Source organism: Theropithecus gelada, chromosome 15 (assembly GCF_003255815.1).
Source record: "Theropithecus gelada isolate Dixy chromosome 15, Tgel_1.0, whole genome shotgun sequence".
NCBI lineage: Eukaryota > Metazoa > Chordata > Mammalia > Primates > Cercopithecidae > Theropithecus > Theropithecus gelada.
In genome coordinates, this window is record NC_037683.1 from 92,443,561 (window position 1) to 92,462,067 (window position 18,507).

Genomic DNA, 18,507 nt, shown 5'->3' on the forward strand with positions numbered 1-18,507 from the left:
CTTTGGAGCATCTTGGAATAGTCTAAGCTAGAACACTGTGTTGCATGGGCTCCGAAATCAGTCTGCTTAGGTTCAGACATTAATTACTCCCTTCATTTGGGGACCTCAAACAATTAGCTAGCTGTAGAGTAGAGGAGTGCCAGTAGCTACTGTAAGAATGACTTGACACAATAAAATAAAGTAAAATGAAACAACATTAATGCACTACAGCTTTGTGATTGATATTAATTATCATTATGGGCGCATTAAATTATAGGGAAGAGGGAAAACTTGGAACAGATTTTAGAGATATTTAGGAGTTAGGATTCACAGGATTTTTGTGAAAATGTTGGATGGTGGTGAGAGACAGTGAAATTATTTCAGATGTTTAGATTCAAGAGAATTCTGGGAAATGACAGATAATAGGTAATGGAGGGACGGGACAAAGGGCATGAGAATGTGGAGAAAGTAAGACCTGTTTTCACCAAATAATGTTTGTAAAAATGATGGGAAATGTTTACTGCGGTTACCTCGCATAATATGGAGGTGCAGTATGTGCCATTGATGATGAAACGTATCCAAGACGTTTTAAGCAACAAAATGGAAAAATTCATTTGTGATAAATCTCACAGACCAAATCAAGGGAGGAACAGGGTAACTAAGCTTCTAGAAGAAATATGTAATTTCTCAAGAAAATCAAGTGCTCTCCTTGAGGACTAGAGGATAACATGCAGCCTTTAAGGAAAGAATAGGTGCAAATTAAGAGAAGTTGAGAATTAAAGCTGGCAATGTATTTTTTTGTATCGCATAAAAAACCAGCACATTATCAATGTATTACAAGAAAGATGAAGTGCTCAAGTCCACACAGCCAAAAGGTCCAGTCTAGGTAAGTTTCTGTTACAATAAGTCAATTTAGAATAATAAAATTTGTTAGGAAAAGGGAAGCTTTTATTGACTTAAATGGTCAAAGGGTGCTGATTTGAAAGAAACACAAATTCTCTGAAAGATGTACAGACTTTCTCATAGATTTATCAGTATTTTAAAAGGGGATGAGTGAAAACTAGAATGAAATATTATTTTCTCAAACACAAATAACCCATGTAAAGTAAAACACTCGAGTGATCAGTCGGGCATCTCTGTGTGCTGTGCTTATGTTAGCTATTTGCAAAGATGTGGGAGAAATCTCAAGAAAATAATTACTTGGAGGAAGAAAGTTACTAATCTCAAGGTAGAGGAAAAGGTAAAAGGATTAAATGGAGGGACTTCTGTTACAGTGATAGTATTCTGAACCATTTATTTCTTTAGGAGAAAGGAGAGATGAAGGGGAGTGGGCAACCATTGTCTTTGAAATTAGAATAGCTCATAAAATAACTGACTACAAGATAAGTATTATTAGAATCTGTGCCAATTCACGGACTGTTTGCATTCAGACACTGGTCGTATTTTACTATAGTCACACGTGAATTGACAAAATGTGAAGCATTTTGTATTTACAGTTCAGTAGAATAATTTTTCTACTCTGACTGCTTGAACGTATTGTTTGGCTTCAGGGAGAATTGCTCATGTTCTTGGAATGGAAACAGATCTGAATAATAGTATTATCAAATTAAAGGCTGGTCTTAAGGCTTAAGACATACTAGGTATGTCTTGAAAGCAATTTTTTTTTCTGTTCCTCTTCTGTTCCCGTACTGAAATACCATTGATCAGTGCTTAAAATGGAAATGTGGATTCGTAATCACCTTGGTGAGTGAAAAAGGATGCCACACAGGGTGCTAGTTTCCTACCTCAGTATGAGAATTCACAGTCTCTTGGGATAGAAGTAGCACCTTCCACTTGTTCCTCCCTCTGCCTCCCAACACGCACACACACACACACACACACGCACACACGCACACACGCTCTCCTTGCTCATAAGCCCTCCTTAGGGTTATAAAATGGGTGAGATCTTTCTGAGATCTAAATATAAAGGAACGCAATTTTAACATATTGTGTCATTAAGAAGTTTAGGAGCTTTTAGACACAATCTGGAAGTAGTGGAAAATTAGATGCAGTGTTGCATTAGACATGTTTTTAGTATTTTCTTCTTTTTGTAAAAGCTGTAATTTTCAGAGTTAAGAACCAATTTAATGTCCCTGGAGTTACAGCTTTTTTGTATCCATTGTCCATTAGGTGAATTACTAAGCCAAGAATGGAATCCATTTATAATGTATAAAATACTGTGAAATGTCTTAAAAACAGTCTTTGCAGGGGGAAAAAGCATTGGGAGTCCATTAAATTTGAAGACAGTGAGTTCTGAGGTTTTCTTATAATCATATAATGGTTTTTTGTGCTTTGATAATATGATGCATTAGATATTGGAAGATTTATTTAAAAGTTTGAATTCAATGAAAATTTATATAGAACTCACATAAAATATATTATTTTTGACACTCCAGACAGCTTTTAAAACTGAGTGTATTGTCAAAAAACACTTGAATAATATTTATTATATTCTAATACAAATTAATAGGTAACCACTAAAATGCTACTAAGTGTCTTATGATGATATTGTCAGTACTGCTGGCATTTAATAGGCTTAGAAAATTTGGTTTATAAGTTCTTGTTTTTGAACAAATTCTAATGATGCCTGAAAATTAACTTGTTCTAGAAAGATTCTTTATAAGATGTATGTGATATATATGTATGTCTGTATATGTGTATATTTAGACACACAAACCCATTTTCAATGACCAGATTTAAATTAATAATAAATTGAGGATTTGTGTTGTACACATTTTTGTACACTATATTGACTGCTGTGAGATCCCAAACCATAATTAATGTTTTGCCAAACTCTCCTTTCATATAAAAGAAGAAAATTTCAGAAAAACAAGCCGACTTCAATTTTTACTTTATTTAATAAATAAATAAATAAAATGTTAAAATGTTATTCTCAGAGTATTTTCCAGGATCCAGACAGCTGCTGCCAAATCTCAGAAAGTTATTACTCCTGTAGCAATAGCCCTATATAGTATGTTGAACCGTACTAAATTGTCATCTATATTGGTCGAAACCAGGTGGCTAGCAGCTACTTCGTAAGACTTAACCTAATAGTAATCTTCAGAAGGACAAATGTTTGGCATTGTTATGGCTGAAGTATCATTTTTTAAAAGTCAAATAGTGCTTTCTATAGTCACTAAGCCGAGAAATGTAATGTACTTAATGAAGATTCTAATTAAGACTGTTAATGTATTTAATGAAGATTCTAACAAAGATTGATTCTAATAAAATCGGCAGTTTTCTTCTCATTAATAGGATTTCGTAACTGAACCTCTTACTACTCAGGCTGTGATAATTCCTTGAGATATAGATGTACAGATACATGTTCATATTTCCTACTGTATCAATTAGAAAATTTTCTTTCCAGCTGAAAGTTACATAAACCCCAGCTAGTCATGGCTTATGTAAATGCAAGGTGTTTTTTTTTTTTGTCTTCACATAATAAAAGTCTGGAGTTAGGAAGCCCAGCAATGGTGTGATGGCTCTGTGATGTGGTCATGGACCCAGCTTCTTCCTATCCTTCTGATCAGCATGTTTAACCTTTTAGCCAGCTGACAGCTACAGCATCATACCTAAGACAAGAAGAAGAGAGAAGGGATGGCGTGGTGCTAGCCTCATCCACCCCTTTCATTATGAGAGCAAATGTTCATCTACAGATCCCAGCTTATGTTGTATATGTCAGGAAAATGTCATATGACTATACTTGACAAAGGCTGGAAAGATAAAATTTATTTTCAAAAGTCTGTAAGAACTGTAGGAGAGAGGAGGTAAAGAAATACTGGGAAAGTGTTGGGTTACCAGTCAACAGATCGACAGTGTCTGCCAAATTTCACTTATTTCTTTTTCTTTTCCACTCTTTCTGGTGTTGGTCAACCTATGCATTGTTATACATTGTGACTATTAGACTGGAGCATACAAAATTTCTAATATTTATATATTGTTGATGTATAAGAATGACAATCCCATATGGCTTAATTTAATAGTTGCATTAAAAGCTTTGATAAAAGTTCTTATTATCAAGTACACAGAAAATAAACTATGAAGGTTTAATATCAATATTATTCAGTCCATTTAAAATTTCCAGTATCTTTGAAAAACATTTGAGTCCATGTGGTAAATGGTAAATGAATAATGAAGTTACTGAACTTACTGAAGTTCTGAATGCCATATAAATTACTTTATGTGGAAAACTTTTAAAATGTGTGCTCCAGGTAAAATGGAAAGAAATAAGTTGGATAATACGAAGAGCTCCTTTAATGTAAAAGAACTGGTGCTTACTAGGTACAGGAAAAGACACAAAAATCGATCAGAATTAAGATGAACAAGCTCTCAAGGGATATAAATATGGTAATTGTACACAGTGATGACAAAATGCTGACACTGAGTAGTTATTTGATCCATATTACATCTAGATTTCTGTAGCAACTTTGATTACTTACGTTTGTATTTTGTTTTATAATTTTTAAAAGTATTTCTCATTCTTTGTCCTTTCAATGCTCACATTATCCCTTTGAGGTTATGTGATTTACTGATTTGATTAATAACATAATAAATATCATTAAATGTGGAAGTTAAGTGGCTTTCCCAAGATTGCATGACAATCTACTTCTGAAGTTTTCGAGGTCCTTGAGGACCTAGGAGATGCCAAATAGAAGACGAAAAAACAAAAAGGATCAAATTGTCAAGGCAGACTCTCATGAGTCATAGCTCTTACCCACTATCAAACTTTCCTAGTAATTCAGAGTACAAGAAATTGCAATACATGGGCAAAGCTTGCTTCCCTGAGAGAAGTCTAACACCATTACCTCAGCTCCCCAAAGCCCTTCTTCTCTCACATAAGGAGCAATCTGGTCAACCCTAGCTTGTGAGTTTTCACAATGCATGTAGCATGTTTGTTACATAGTGGGAGCCATTTCAGGCATAAAGCATGATTTTTTTTTTACTCCACTAATTATCTAATGAATCATTTTCTCAAAAATCCATAAATTCCAGGTTTATGTACAACAAGGAGCCTGGGTAAATCAGGTATTTCCTGCTAAAAGCATTTGACATATAAGGTCTTTCCATTATCTTTCCACTAGTAAAAAGCCAGGAGTGGTAGCTCACACCTCTAATCCGAGCACTTTGGAAGGCTGAGGCAGGAAGATCACTTGAGCACAAGGAGTTTGAGACCAGCCTGGGTAACATAGGGAAAAGCCGTATCTACAAAAAATAAAAATAAAAAATTAGCTGGGCATGGTAGTGCACACCTGTGGCCCCAGCTACTTGTAAGGCTGAGGTAGGAGGCTACTGCATCACTGCACTCCAGCAGTACTGCACTCCTGCTATACCAGAGAGTAGGTTACAGCATGTTTGCAAGGGTAGTTGTCCAGGGAATTTCCTTTTTTGGCAAGCACCCTCAGTAAATGGAAATTAGATGTTATGGTCCTGCCATCAACTCTTTTTCTAGAGTGAATGCTTTTTTTCTGAGGCCATGCTGGATATGTTATACTGGGCATGTAAAACATGTTTATGAAATTGTCGTCAATGTGCTAAACAGTATTTACACACGGATTTTTATCAAAATGCAATTTTGAGTTTATGTTTTATCATCTCTTTAATTATTCACTGGGAGTGATCCTGTCCTGTCCATAAATGAAAACTTATGGGGGCCAATGATTCTCCAGTATTAGATGCTCCTACAGTCACATTAAATTGTAAACACAGTCTCAGTTCAGAAATTCAAATATTTAGATTCACAGACATTTTGAAATTCTCCCCTCTCTGCAGTTCAGTCCTTCTTTAGACTGAAAATCTGCCTGAGTGAGAGAGGCTGTGTCTGTTACATCCTGCCACATAAAACAAACTTGCCCAAAACCTAGTGATTTAAAACAATTACCATTATTTGTTCACAGTTCTTTGGATCTGCGATTTGGGCTGGGCTCAGCAGTGTGGTTCCTTTACTTGTCTCAGCTGAGCTCATTTACATATCCGGTTACTGACTGGCAATTCTCTGGGACACTGTGATACAAATTTCTCATCATCCAACGAGCTGACGCAGGCCTATTCACAGGGTGAAGATCACAGGGGTTCACAGCAAGAAAGGGTAAGCCCCAAATGAGCAAACACTTTAAACACCTTCTAGAGCTGACCAAGTCAATCAGCCAACCTAGATTTAAGGTCTGGAGAAACAAACTGCACTTTTTGATCAAAGGATTTGTAATATTGGGTTACAAGAGCATATATTTAAACAGGGGAAAGATACGTGGCCAATTTTACAGTCTACCACAAATAACTTAAGCTTCTATTTAACATTTTTTGCTCTCTTATATCCTCTACATATCACTAGCTACTATTGAATTTCTGCCAGTGTCAAATAAATAAATAAATAAATAAAATAAGGAGGAAAGGGAAGAGAGGTGAGAGAATCAGTTTTTACTCAGCAGGGTGACTTCTAGCTCTCTAGACCTGGAATGATTAAGATTGACTCTTCCATGAGATGCAGCCATGGCCTCCTCAGTGGCTCTCTCTACTGGAGATCTCTTTTGTCCTTAACCTTGGCCAGATACATTTGCAGTCTGGTGGCTGCTTTTATGTCCTCTTTTGGCTCCTCAGCATCAAGATTGATACCTCCAGACTCTCAAGTAGGACCCAAAACAGCCTGACACCTACTCTCTGTGGACTACGGGACATCTCAGCACAGCAAAAGTCTTCTGGATATACCACCAAAGAAGCTCAGTAGCCTTTCTTCTGCCTTTAGATTTCCTGGATGATAATTAGACCTCAGTCCTCAATTCCTCAATCTATGTTTGCTTTATTAGTCATAAGGCCAGCACCAAGTCTTTTTCTCCCATATGAACAAATTTCAAAGCTTTCAGTGTTTCCCTTTATGCTTTAGGTTAGAAAGTGGCACTCCCAATCCACTCCTCCTCCAAAAGAAGGGGTGGCGACTTTCAGCCTAGGGAGACTCTCTCCAAAGAAACATTATTACTAGTCTGTGCCTTTAATATTTTTTTTCTGATTCCTGTTTATGTCTTTGATCTGGCAGAGGGATACAAAAGTCACAGAACAAATTCCATTTGTGAATTCTGCATATGGTATGTGCATTGGCAGGGAATCCTTATTCTCTTTGTAAATTCTGCATATAGTCTATGTGTCTTGGTGCTGGAGTCATTGGTGTTCCAATTAAAATGACTGGGGCAGGAAAGATTATATCCTGTTATGGAGGGAGGGAGGGAGGCAGGAAAGGAAGGAGGGAGGGAGGGAGGGAGGGAGGGAGGAAGGAAGGAAGGAAGGAAGGAAGGGGAAGGGAAAGGGAAGGGAAAGGAAAGGGAAGGAGAAGGAGGGAGGAAGAGAGGGAGAGAGGAAAGGAGAAGGGAAAGAAGAAAGGGAGGGAGGAGGGGAAGAAGAAGGAGGGAGGAAGAAAATTTACATTTTAGGTATCTTAGTCTGGAGCTTGCTCATCTTTATTTTGTAGTTGTGGGCTTCAGTTCACAGAATAAACAAGGTGATTACACATATATACTTTATAGACTGCCATCTTCAGTGCTGAAATCTTTATTTTATTTTCTAAGATGAGACATACCCTGGCCTCTTTTTATGTGATACTAAAATCCCCAGAACCACCAAAACAGACTAGAAAATCCCTTTATTTGAACAGCTCATGGGTCTTGACTTGCAGGATTCTGAAGAGAAGGACTATTTATGGATGCCCAAGCATGCGGGCAGACCTAAGGAACAATTGCATGGAAACTCATGTGAAGTTAAATTAGCAATCAGCTCTAGCCTTTCTTATGGCAGAGTTGCCTATTGGGTAAATAATATGCATTTTATAAAAACATTCATAAATGTAAATTCACACAAGAGACTGAAATGGCTGCTTAGGGTTAAATGAAATACATATTAACAATACTTATGAATAGTAAATAGCATGCACTTTTAAAATGTGCTCAACGTGTATTTACATAATAGCCTGTAAGAGTTCCACTGTCAAGTAAATAATACTGTAGTTGCCCTTAAAAGTCTTTAATTACCTACAGTATTTGCAAAGTATGTTGTAATGGATTTCTGGTTTGTGTTAGCACTCTACTCTCTTCTCAAATTTATTCCTTTTCTTCCCTGATTTCAAATACATATATATATATTTATGAAAATAATTTTAAATTGGCATTGAAATAAACCACCCATCTAGATAGAATGGTCTTGAACGGTTTCACTTCTGTGAAAAGGAAACTTTTAAAGTGAGATGGCAATATCATGCTGACATCGTACCCATGAAGAGCATCTTATACATGAAAACAAGTAAACAAAGAAGAGAGCCCCTGCGAGGTGGGGTGATGGGGCTGTTGATTGTGGGAAGATTATGCTTTGGCGAACTGCAGCCAATGTTTCAGCCCTCTCCTGGGCTGTTCTTATTCTTCCACTGTATCACAGGGATCGGACCCCCACAAACTACGGCCCTAATCTCTCTCACCAACTAGTTTCTGGCTCTTTTAGGGCGTGGAGAGTAGTGGCTGGAGGCTGGAAGGTAGGGAGAAGGTGTAAGTCTGATTTCTTACCTTTTCTCTCTGCTCAAGGATACATTCACCAGTGGCTGTGGCACCCTACACCTCTGTCTCACCTTCTAGCCCACCCCACAGTTCTCCATGGTTCCAGAAGCTATCTGTGGTCCAGGCACCTGGGCTCCAGTCACACAACTTCCTCCCTCTGGTTGATGCAGGATTTTTCTCAATCCTTTCAATGGTCTTGAGAATGGGATACCCTGTTTAGTCAACCTGTGATGCTCAACCCCTTGTGAGAGAGAGCGTGTGAGTGAGCAAGTGTGGGATCTGGCTGGCCACTTAGGGTGCCGGCAGGAGCAGGCTCCATGCGGGCCCCACGGTGGTGCCCAGGTGGGGATGCCTGTGACCTCCGAAGCCCCAGAGGCATGCTATGGTGCTCTCTTAGCTCCGCCATCCAGGCACAGCAGTGTATTATCAGCTCAGTGGGCCCCTTGCCTCATAGCGTGGGGCAGCTCCCCTCTGCTGGCAAGGGCAAAGGACCAGTGTGACAGCCCTTTTTGGGTACCTGCACTCAGTGGGCCTCAAGCTCTTGTCCAGGATCCGAGAAGAATGAGGTTGTCCAGACACTTGAAGGATGGTGAAGGTGGAGAATTTTATTAAGTGATGGAAAAAGGCTCTTGGTGGAGTGGGAAGCTGGAGAGGGGATGGGATGGGCAGGTAATCTTCCCTTGCAGTCTGGCTGTCTCCGGCCAGCTCTTTCCTATAGTCAGGCCATTCTCCAAAGTTAAGCCATCTTTCCTCTGAAGTCCAGCTGTCCCTCTGAAGACAAGTCACCTCTCTCCAGTCAAGCTGCTTCTCTCCCTCTACCAACTGAGTCTCGAGTCTTTATAGGCAAAGATGGGGGGCAGGGAGGGCCTTGAGTAGTTCTGGAAAAAGCAACTTTCAGTTGATAAAAAGACATTATTCTTGTAAATCCATTACAACATACTTTGCAAATACTGTAGGTAATTAAATACTTTAAAAGGCAACTACAGTATTATTTACTTGACAGTGGAACTCTTACAGGCTATTATGTAAATACACGTTGAGCACATTTTAAAAGTGCATGCTTTTTACTATTCATAAGTGTTGAAAGAACCAATCAGGACAGAGTAGGGAAACAAGGATAGAAGTTCTCACTTTGAACTGCAGGTTTTAGGCTGGAAGGTGGGGTTTTGTCGGGGACCTGCCGCTGTCTGCCTAGAATTTCTCTGCCTCCTGCCTCTATCATAGTCCTCAAGGTCACAGCTTCCTTCAGTCGCTAATGTCAGTGCTACCTCATTTTTTCTCAATTGATCTTCAGCTCTTGTAATCTAGTAACCGATTACCCATATTAAATTACTCCTATTGAATTCCCTGGTGTGGTGAGCTTTGTTTCTTAGATGTTCTCTGACTGATAAAACTGTCAAGTGAATGTTCTTTTTTCTGAAGAAGTTGTCCATGGGCTAAACTAGGCACAGTCAGAGATTAAGTGCCTTCTTTCCTGTGCCCTGCAAACTGTCTCCTGTGACTTTGGATTACATCTGTTAGAACTCACCTGATATTAACACCTTTTTAAGAGGAAGTAGGCAACTTTAGACATGATGTTTGGATGGAAGAGAGGTAAATCTAGATATTCAGAGCCAACTACTTAAAAAGACATCAATGCATCAGAAATCGTATTAATGCAAATAGTGACTGTTTTGTTTGGTCAATTTTGATCATCCCCTACTTACAGCTTCGGCATCCCCAGCTTCCAGGGGTTCCCGACTGTAAGAATCACTTCTTGTTTCTTTGCCATTGCACCTCTCCTGGGCCATGCAGTTGTAATCTAGAAAGAACTTCGGGGCACAGCAAGTTATAAAAATCAGTGAAAAGGTGGAGGACATTTTGATAAAATGAAAAGTGTGTGCCTTAACTGGAAATATTTCATTTTTGTTTTTAAACTAATGACTGTGTATGAGCCATATAAAACCCAACTGCTGCTTCTTCCATATTCCTGACCTTCCTCTGCCACACTTTTCACTACCATGATCTGCCACGTTCTTGCCTTGGATTTGTTGATGAAAAGAGTCAAATTTTGTAAAATATTTGAAGAAATTTATTCTGAGCCGATTATGAGTGGCCATGGCCCATGATGCACCCCTCAGAAGATCCTGAGAACATGTGCCCAAGCTGGTTGGGGTGAAGTTTGGTTTTCTACATTTTAGAGAGACATGAGACTTTAATCAAATACATTTAAGAAATACATTGGTTTGGTCCAGAAAGCAGGGACAGCTCAATGTGGGATGTTGGGGGTGCTTCTGGTTATAGGCAGATTTAAAAACTAACTGGTTGACAATTGGTTCAATTTATCTAAAGACCTAAGGTCAATAGAAAGAAAATGTCTGGGTTAAGATGAGGGATTGTGGAGACCAAAGTTCTTATTGTGCAGATGAAGGTTTCAGGTAGCAAACTTTGGAGAGCACAGATTGTAAATGCTTCTTATCAGACTTGAGGTCTGTGTTGGTGTTAATGACAGGGAGATATAATGAGGCATGCCAAACCCCCACTTCCCGTCATGGCCTAAACCAGTCTTTCAGCTTAAATTTTAAGAGTGCACTGGCTGAGAAAGAAGTTTATTCAAATGGTTAGGGTGTCTTAGAATTTTATTTTTGGTTTGCAGATTTTACGGTTTCATGGATCGTACCTCACATCCTGGTCACACCCTTAAGTTCTGTGCTCATTCTCAACCTCACTTTTTCTTCATCAATTCCTGTCCTTCCTACTGTGTAGTGAGAAACAGACGGCATTTGAGAATCAATTATTAGAAATCCATTATTTTGAAAGTTTTCACAGTTAAATTTTTCAATCTTATTTTATTAAAATATTAAAACATATTCAAGTACTCCATATTTTATTTAATGTATACATCGAATTTCACCACTGCTAAGTAGGGAGAAAGGGGGAGAAGAGTTAGGCACTGTTTGAAATATTTTAATTCATTCCATCTTATGCTACCCTTACCCCATAATCTTCCTTTGTATGTAATTGACTCTAACAACAGTGCCTTCAGGAGATGAAGGTTATATCCAGGATAGGCAGGGGATGAGGACAGCTAGGGAAAGTCACTAAAAACAACTATCCCAGGTCATGGTACTTCCTGGAGCTGAATTATCCTAGCTAAAGGTGCACTGGCCCCCAGACTGCTGCAGCTGGGATGGCTGGGAGATCACTGAATCCATTGTCTTCCATTCTTCCATATTTATTAAGGATCTGCTCTTCACTAGGCACTCCCCTGAATACTGGGAACAGACTGGTAAAAAATAGAAACAAGGCTTTTTTTTTCCCCCTCTGAACTTTTTACTGGCCTGCTGCTCCCCAAAGGGTACCCTGCTTCTGCTGGCATAATGTCTCAGAACTTTGGTATCGCTGGTCTCAGACACCACTTTGCCATCCACTGTCTGGCGGGTTGTGTCTTTTGGATGGTTTGCATGGAGTTGCTGCAGTCCAGGGCATCACCAAGATTGATGTCCTTGCCATCTTCCAGCAGGCAGCAGTAGGTGGTGATCTCAGCCTCCAGCTTGACTTTGATGTTCAGCAGGGCCTCGTACTCCTGGGCCTGGTGCTGTCCCTCTGCCCAAGTCTGTGCCAGCACTGACTCCAGGTGCAGCAGGATCCTGTTGAGCTGCTCCATCTGCAGAGTGTAGCAGGCCTCCACCTCCCTCAGGCTGCTGCAAGCTAGCCTTCAGGTTTCTCATCAAGTCCAGGTTGATCTCCAAAGACTGGACTGTACCTCTCAGCTCAGTGAGCATCATCTCAGCAGCTCCAACTCTGGCAGACTGCATGGTGACCACTGCGGTGCTCTCCTTAGTCTGCTGAGACCAGTACTTGTCCAGCTTCTCTCAGTTCTTCCAAGCCAGCTCGTCATATTGGGCCTGGATGTCTGTCATGGTCTTGGCGAGGTCCTGAGATTTGGGGGCATCTACCTCCACGGTCAACCCAGAGCTGGCAATCTGGGCTTGTAGGCCTTTTACTTCCTCTTCGTGGTTCTTCATGAAGAGCAGCTCCTCCTTGAGAGCCTCGATCTGTGTCTCCAGCTGCAGCCAAGTGACATCGGGGTCATTGATGACCTTGTGGAGCCCATGGATGTCGTTCTCCATAGACTGGTGCATGGCCAGTTCTGTCTCATACTTGACTCTAAAGTCATCAGCAGCAAGACGGGCATTATCTAACTGCAGAACGATGCGAGCATTGTCCATAGTATTTGCGAAGATCTAAGCCCTCAGGTCCTCGATGGTCTTGAAGTAATGGCTCCAGTCTCTGACCTAGGGTTCCTTCTTCTCCAGGGGCTCCCAGATTTTGCTCTCCAGCTTCTCGTTCTTGGTCTCCAGGCTCCTCACTCTGTCCAGGTATGGGGCCAGGCGTTTGTTCAGGCTTTTCATGGTCTCCTTCTCGTTCTGGATGCCTCTCATTCCTGTTAGACCCCCGGTCATCCCCACGGCCAGGCCTCTGGACCCCATGCCACCCAGGAAGCTGATGGAGCGGGATACAGAGATCCGGGAACCAGAATCCCTGGCACCTGCATAGACGCTGGCCACGCTGCTGACAGGCCGGGTGCCGTAGCTGGACACCTGGACAGAGCCCAGGGACTAGTAGTTGGCAGAGAAGTTGGAGCAAGTGGTGAAGCTCATACTGTCTGGGGAGGAGAGAAAGAGGACAGGACTCAGGCTTTGCCGATGACCCACAAGACTCTTTTGCTCATGGAAACTCTGATTCTATGATGGTGAGGAAGGGTTGTTGATAAACATTGAACATGTAAACAATGACATAAAAAATATGATTTTGGAAAGTGATAAATACCATGACGTTAATAAAATGAGAAGCTGAAAGAAAAAAAATGAAGGGCAAGGGGCAATCTTTGATTGGGTGATGAGATAGAACCTCTGAGAAAGGATATTTGAATGATGGAAGAAGCCAGTCATATAATCCTCTAGGGGAGAAGAATTCTGTGTGGTAGGAAGAGCAAGCACTGAGGCCCTGACTACAGGCAAATTTGGTAGATTTGCAGAACATAAAGAAGGCCAGTATGACTGGGGTCACGGGGAGAGGGAGATAGGAAACGATTCTAAAGTTAGAGTAGACTACCAGGTGATAAATTACGTGGTTTAGAATAGGCCAGCTGTTTGGATTTTTTTCAGGTTCATATAGACAAGAAAACTGAGGCTTGGTGAGGTGCAATGACTTGCTGGATTTTACATACTTTGGTAGCTGTAGAGATGAAAGCCCAGTCAGGGATTCTTCGGTGTTCACTACCTTTATTATTATAACTCATATTGATACATTTACCTGCTTAAAAATAACAATCACTTCAGCAAGCATCTCTTGACCCATTTTTTTTTAAGTTTCTGAGCTGTAGAGGTTTTTTAGTATCAATTGATCTGATCTTGTACTATTTGACAGAGCAAAGTCTTGGCAGTCCCTAGGCACAGAAGCACTCTTGGAAAAGCGCAGGTGCTGTTGGGAGCACAGAGGGCATGTAAATCAGTAAGTGGCATGAAGGTATCATTCATCAACTGGAGTCTGTTCCGAGTACTAAGTGGCGCTGCCCTCTGAAGATACCAGCCTATGCTGGAGCTGTAAATCTGAGGCCATGCTCTCTTATAATTATCAAAGATCCCATGGCAATTTTTCCAAGAGATGAGGCGTTAAGTCCAATGTCCTGGCCCAAATCCAACCCAGGAAATTACTTTTTGCCTACCTAAATTGCACTTAGCCTTCAATTTGAAATTAATTCTCAAGTTCTTCCTTGAAAACTATTTCTGGTATAGTGCTGCTGAAGTAACAGGTCCCATTGTGTCTGAGAATTTCTTCCTCCTCGTAGCCTTCTCCTCAGCCTCTTTCCCTAACCTAATCCCCAAAATGCATGCATTTCACCAGCTCGGAATGATAGGTTGGATACATATCATTGTTGATTGCAATGATTGTTTGAATACATCCACCACTCTCTCTGTGCAACAAAGTGACGCAAATACCCATAATACTGTGTATTCTTGGAAATAAGTTAAACTTCCTTCTATCCCCGGAACTCTCAGCCACCACGTCACCTGCCTTGAGACCATTAGAGTTAAATCGTTGTGCTTTTTATTTCTGTTTACATCAGTTATCATAAGAAGCCAGGATGCCCCAGTCATGCCTTTTCTCCTGGATGTATATTCCCAGTCTCTATCTCTCTCGTACACACACACACACACACACACACACACACACACACACACCCCTACACAGAGTTCAGGACTCTTTGTCTTTTTTCTGCATTGTCATGTTTTTTTTCTTCTTCAAAATACTTCTTGCTGTCTAACACATTACACACTTTAATCATTTATTCCCCCAGTGGAGAATATAAGAACTATAATGAAAATTGTTTTTGCCTCTTTTGCTTATTGGCCATAACTACAAAGTAATTGCAGGTCCTGCCATTACTTTTATGCACCAACCTAGTAAGTACTAAAGCAGCACCTGTTGGCTTAGCTTGGTGGCTTATGCCTGTAATCCTAGCCTTTTGGGAGGCCAAGGAGGGCAGATCACTTGAGCCCAGGAGTTTGTGAGCAGCCTGTCCAACATGGTGAAACCCCGTTTGTACTGAAAATACAAAAATTAGCCGGGCATTGTGGCACACATCTGTAATCTGTAATCCCTGCTACTCCGGAGGCTGCAGCACAAGAATTGCTTGAATCTGGGAGGCGCAGGCTGCAGTGAGTAGAGATTGTGCCACTGCACTTCAGCCTGGGTGACAGAATGAGACTCTGTCTCAAAAATAAATAAATAAATAAATGCAAACAAAGCTGTTAAATAACCCAAGCCTGGTGATTTGGGTGAGAGCTAGGGCATGCAATTGGCTGCACAGAGTATTATTTGTTTGTCTATTCATTGATTATTCATTCGTTCACTTGATGAACATTTACTAGCGCCTGTTATATCAGAAAAGTGCAACATTAAGAAGATCAATATACATATCTTCCAGTCCTTAATCTAGATAAGAAAAAAAAAAAATATGTACAGAGCTAACTAAAGAACTAACTATAAACTAGTGAGATAAAAGCAATCTCCTGAGATAGGTTTGGGGATGGTAAAGGCTGTAGAATTATGACTCCATACTATTCACAGATAGCTCTATTTGATACATTTTTCTTAGAATTTAACAATGGGAGCAAATCTTACAAAGAAATGTAAGATTTTTCTTTTTATCAGAGAAGAGCAATCTCTATCATGTTTTCTTTTTTGCTTTAGAGGATAATCAATGAAAATCTAAATGTAATAATTCATTGCAGTTAAAATTGTGTCTAGCAGATTTGTCTGACGTCCCCTACTTTATATGATTTCTGATTTGTTTTTCTATCTGTCTTTTAATTGTCCTGTTGTAAGTGTATTTGTTGTTGTTTAACTCTTCTTAAATTATTTATGGTATCAGTAGGGTACAGATAATAAATATACCTTAATAGATACAGGTACTGGAGATGAAATAAGTTACTCTGCTGACCTGTGCTGAAAGTGTTAAATATATAAAGATCAAAGGTGCTATGCCCACAATCTAAGCCCCACGCTACTGTCTGATAACCAAGGTGTCTGTACATTCACACCAATCTTTTGCATATGCACATCTACAGATTTGTGATGAATTTATATGCCACTGTTCTACCTAGAGACAGCTCTTAGTGTTTATTTTAAACAATTTTATGCACAAGCAAATGCTACCGGTTGTGGAGAAAGAGGAACTATAATATAATTTACTTCACATGACAACCCAGGAATGGCCTTGTGTCTTAACTTCTGCAAACGACCTTATTGTTTCTAACTCACTGTGGTGGGCCTTTTTTATATTAGCATCATCTATACCAACGTTTAACTTTCTTAATTTTAATTTATTTTCCTTTTTTAAAATTTACATTAATTTTACTGTATTTTATATGTTCCGGTAAACCAACTTAAACACATTCTAAAACAAGAAGGGAAATAAACATATGAATAAATAATCAAGTAAATAAAGCTTTATAAAATAGTAGTTCCTAAAACCATGCCTACATACTGAAATACATAGTAAGAAAGAACAAAACTTCCAAGGTCAAACTCTAGACCTACTGAATCTGTAAATTCTGTGATCAGGACTGGAAATCTGTATTTCCAGATATAAAATATGTATGATATATACGATGTATGTGCTCCCTGGGTGATTTGAATCCCAGCAAGAATCATCAGTCTAATCTATGGGTGTGAGAAATACCGCTTTGTTTCACAATAAATTCATCCTTATTCTACTTTAACTCAGATGGGTATCAACTAACCCAGAACCAATCCATGGGTGTAACCATCATAATTGTGCATGTTTTCACAAGTCCAAGTTGTTCAGGCTTAAATAACATCATAACCCTTGTCAGCTTGCATTGGCTAATACTTTAACACAATGCTTAACAATAATTCTTGGATGTGGGAAAATGTCCACGGCATTTTCCCATTAGAACTATTTTTATTTCCCATTTAGAACTAGTTTTCTCTATTTATCTAAATCTACCTAGATATGAATATAATTAGAGGTATAGATATATTAATTGTGTTGAGATGCTATTCATAAATTTCTATTTTCATCGAGCATTTTTTCCATCAGGGATTTGGTCAAATTTTGTTGGACTTTCTGCCAGCATCTAGAAAGATTATCATATGATTTCTTTTTAGCCATAACTATGGTAAATATAAGAATTTTTTATCTGAACTGTTCCTACATTTCTTGAAAAATCCACTTGTTCACAGTGCATTATTTTTCAATGTTTTTGGATTCTATTTGACAATATTTTATTTTACATTTTTGCATTGATACATCTAAGATTGGTCTACAGATTTGAATGTGTGTGTGTGTGTGTGTGTGTGTGTGTGTGTGTGTATGTGCATGCCAACTTTATCTTTTCTAAACCCAGCATTGAATTTAATGGGAAAGCACTAGAAATATTTTCCTAAAGTCAAGAAAAAGGCAAGAATACCAACACCTTTACTGCTGTATGAAATATTAGAGGTGTGAGAATTGGAAAAGAAATAAAACTATCTCTATTTGTACATGATATGACAGTATACCTGGAAAATCCTTGAGAATAAATAACGCAATTCATATAACCAATAAACAAATCAATAAATAGTATACTGTAAAATTATCAAGAAATCCATAGCCTTAGTATCTACAAACTATAATCATGGAGAAGATACAATGAAAGAAAAATCCTATAGCATATTAGTGACAAAATTGGTAGAAACAAAATTAGCATAAAATAGACACAAGCTATAAGAGATGAACTTCAAAATATCTTTGAAAGACACAAAACTATCCTAGAAAAAAATAGAGATCTTATCTTTGTGGGCAGTGCCACGAGTCAATATATAAATTTAATCCAAGCCCAGGTATTTGTTTTGTTTTGTTTGAGGGCTAGACAAATTGATTATAAAGTTCACATAGAAGATAAACTTGAAAATTTTGTTAGAAAAATCTTGAAAAAGGGTGAGAGAGCAATGAGGGAAGCTAGTCATATCAGATATTAAGTGATACTATAAAGCCCCTTATAATTAAAACAGTGTGGTATTGGTGCTTAAACAAACATAATAATGAACATAAAAGAAGATATATAGACCCGTTCTAGTTAGCGTTAATGAAAGTGTCATCAGAAATTATTGAAAAAAGAAGAAAAATGAATTTATACCTCACACTATACACCAGAATGAACTACTAATCCCTCAGGGATCTACATGTAGAAAACAAAACCATAAAAGTACTACAAGAAAACATTAATTTATTCCTTTATAATCTAGATGTGTGGAAAGCCTTTCTAGCTATACCAAAACAAATAAATAAACAAACAAAAAACAGACAAGAGAAAACATTGCTTAACTCAATTAAATATTAAATTTAAATTAATGACATGGGAATGAACACAATAAGCAAAATAAAACGATAAGAGAAGTGTTAGGGGAC

General features: G+C 38.9%; 1 pseudogene; it reads right to left on the reverse strand.

The window, feature by feature from the left end:
* Positions 1–5,976: 5,976 nt before the first annotated feature.
* Positions 5,977–13,219, reverse strand: LOC112607751 (annotated as a pseudogene).
* Between the last annotated feature and the right edge of the window lie 5,288 nt (positions 13,220–18,507).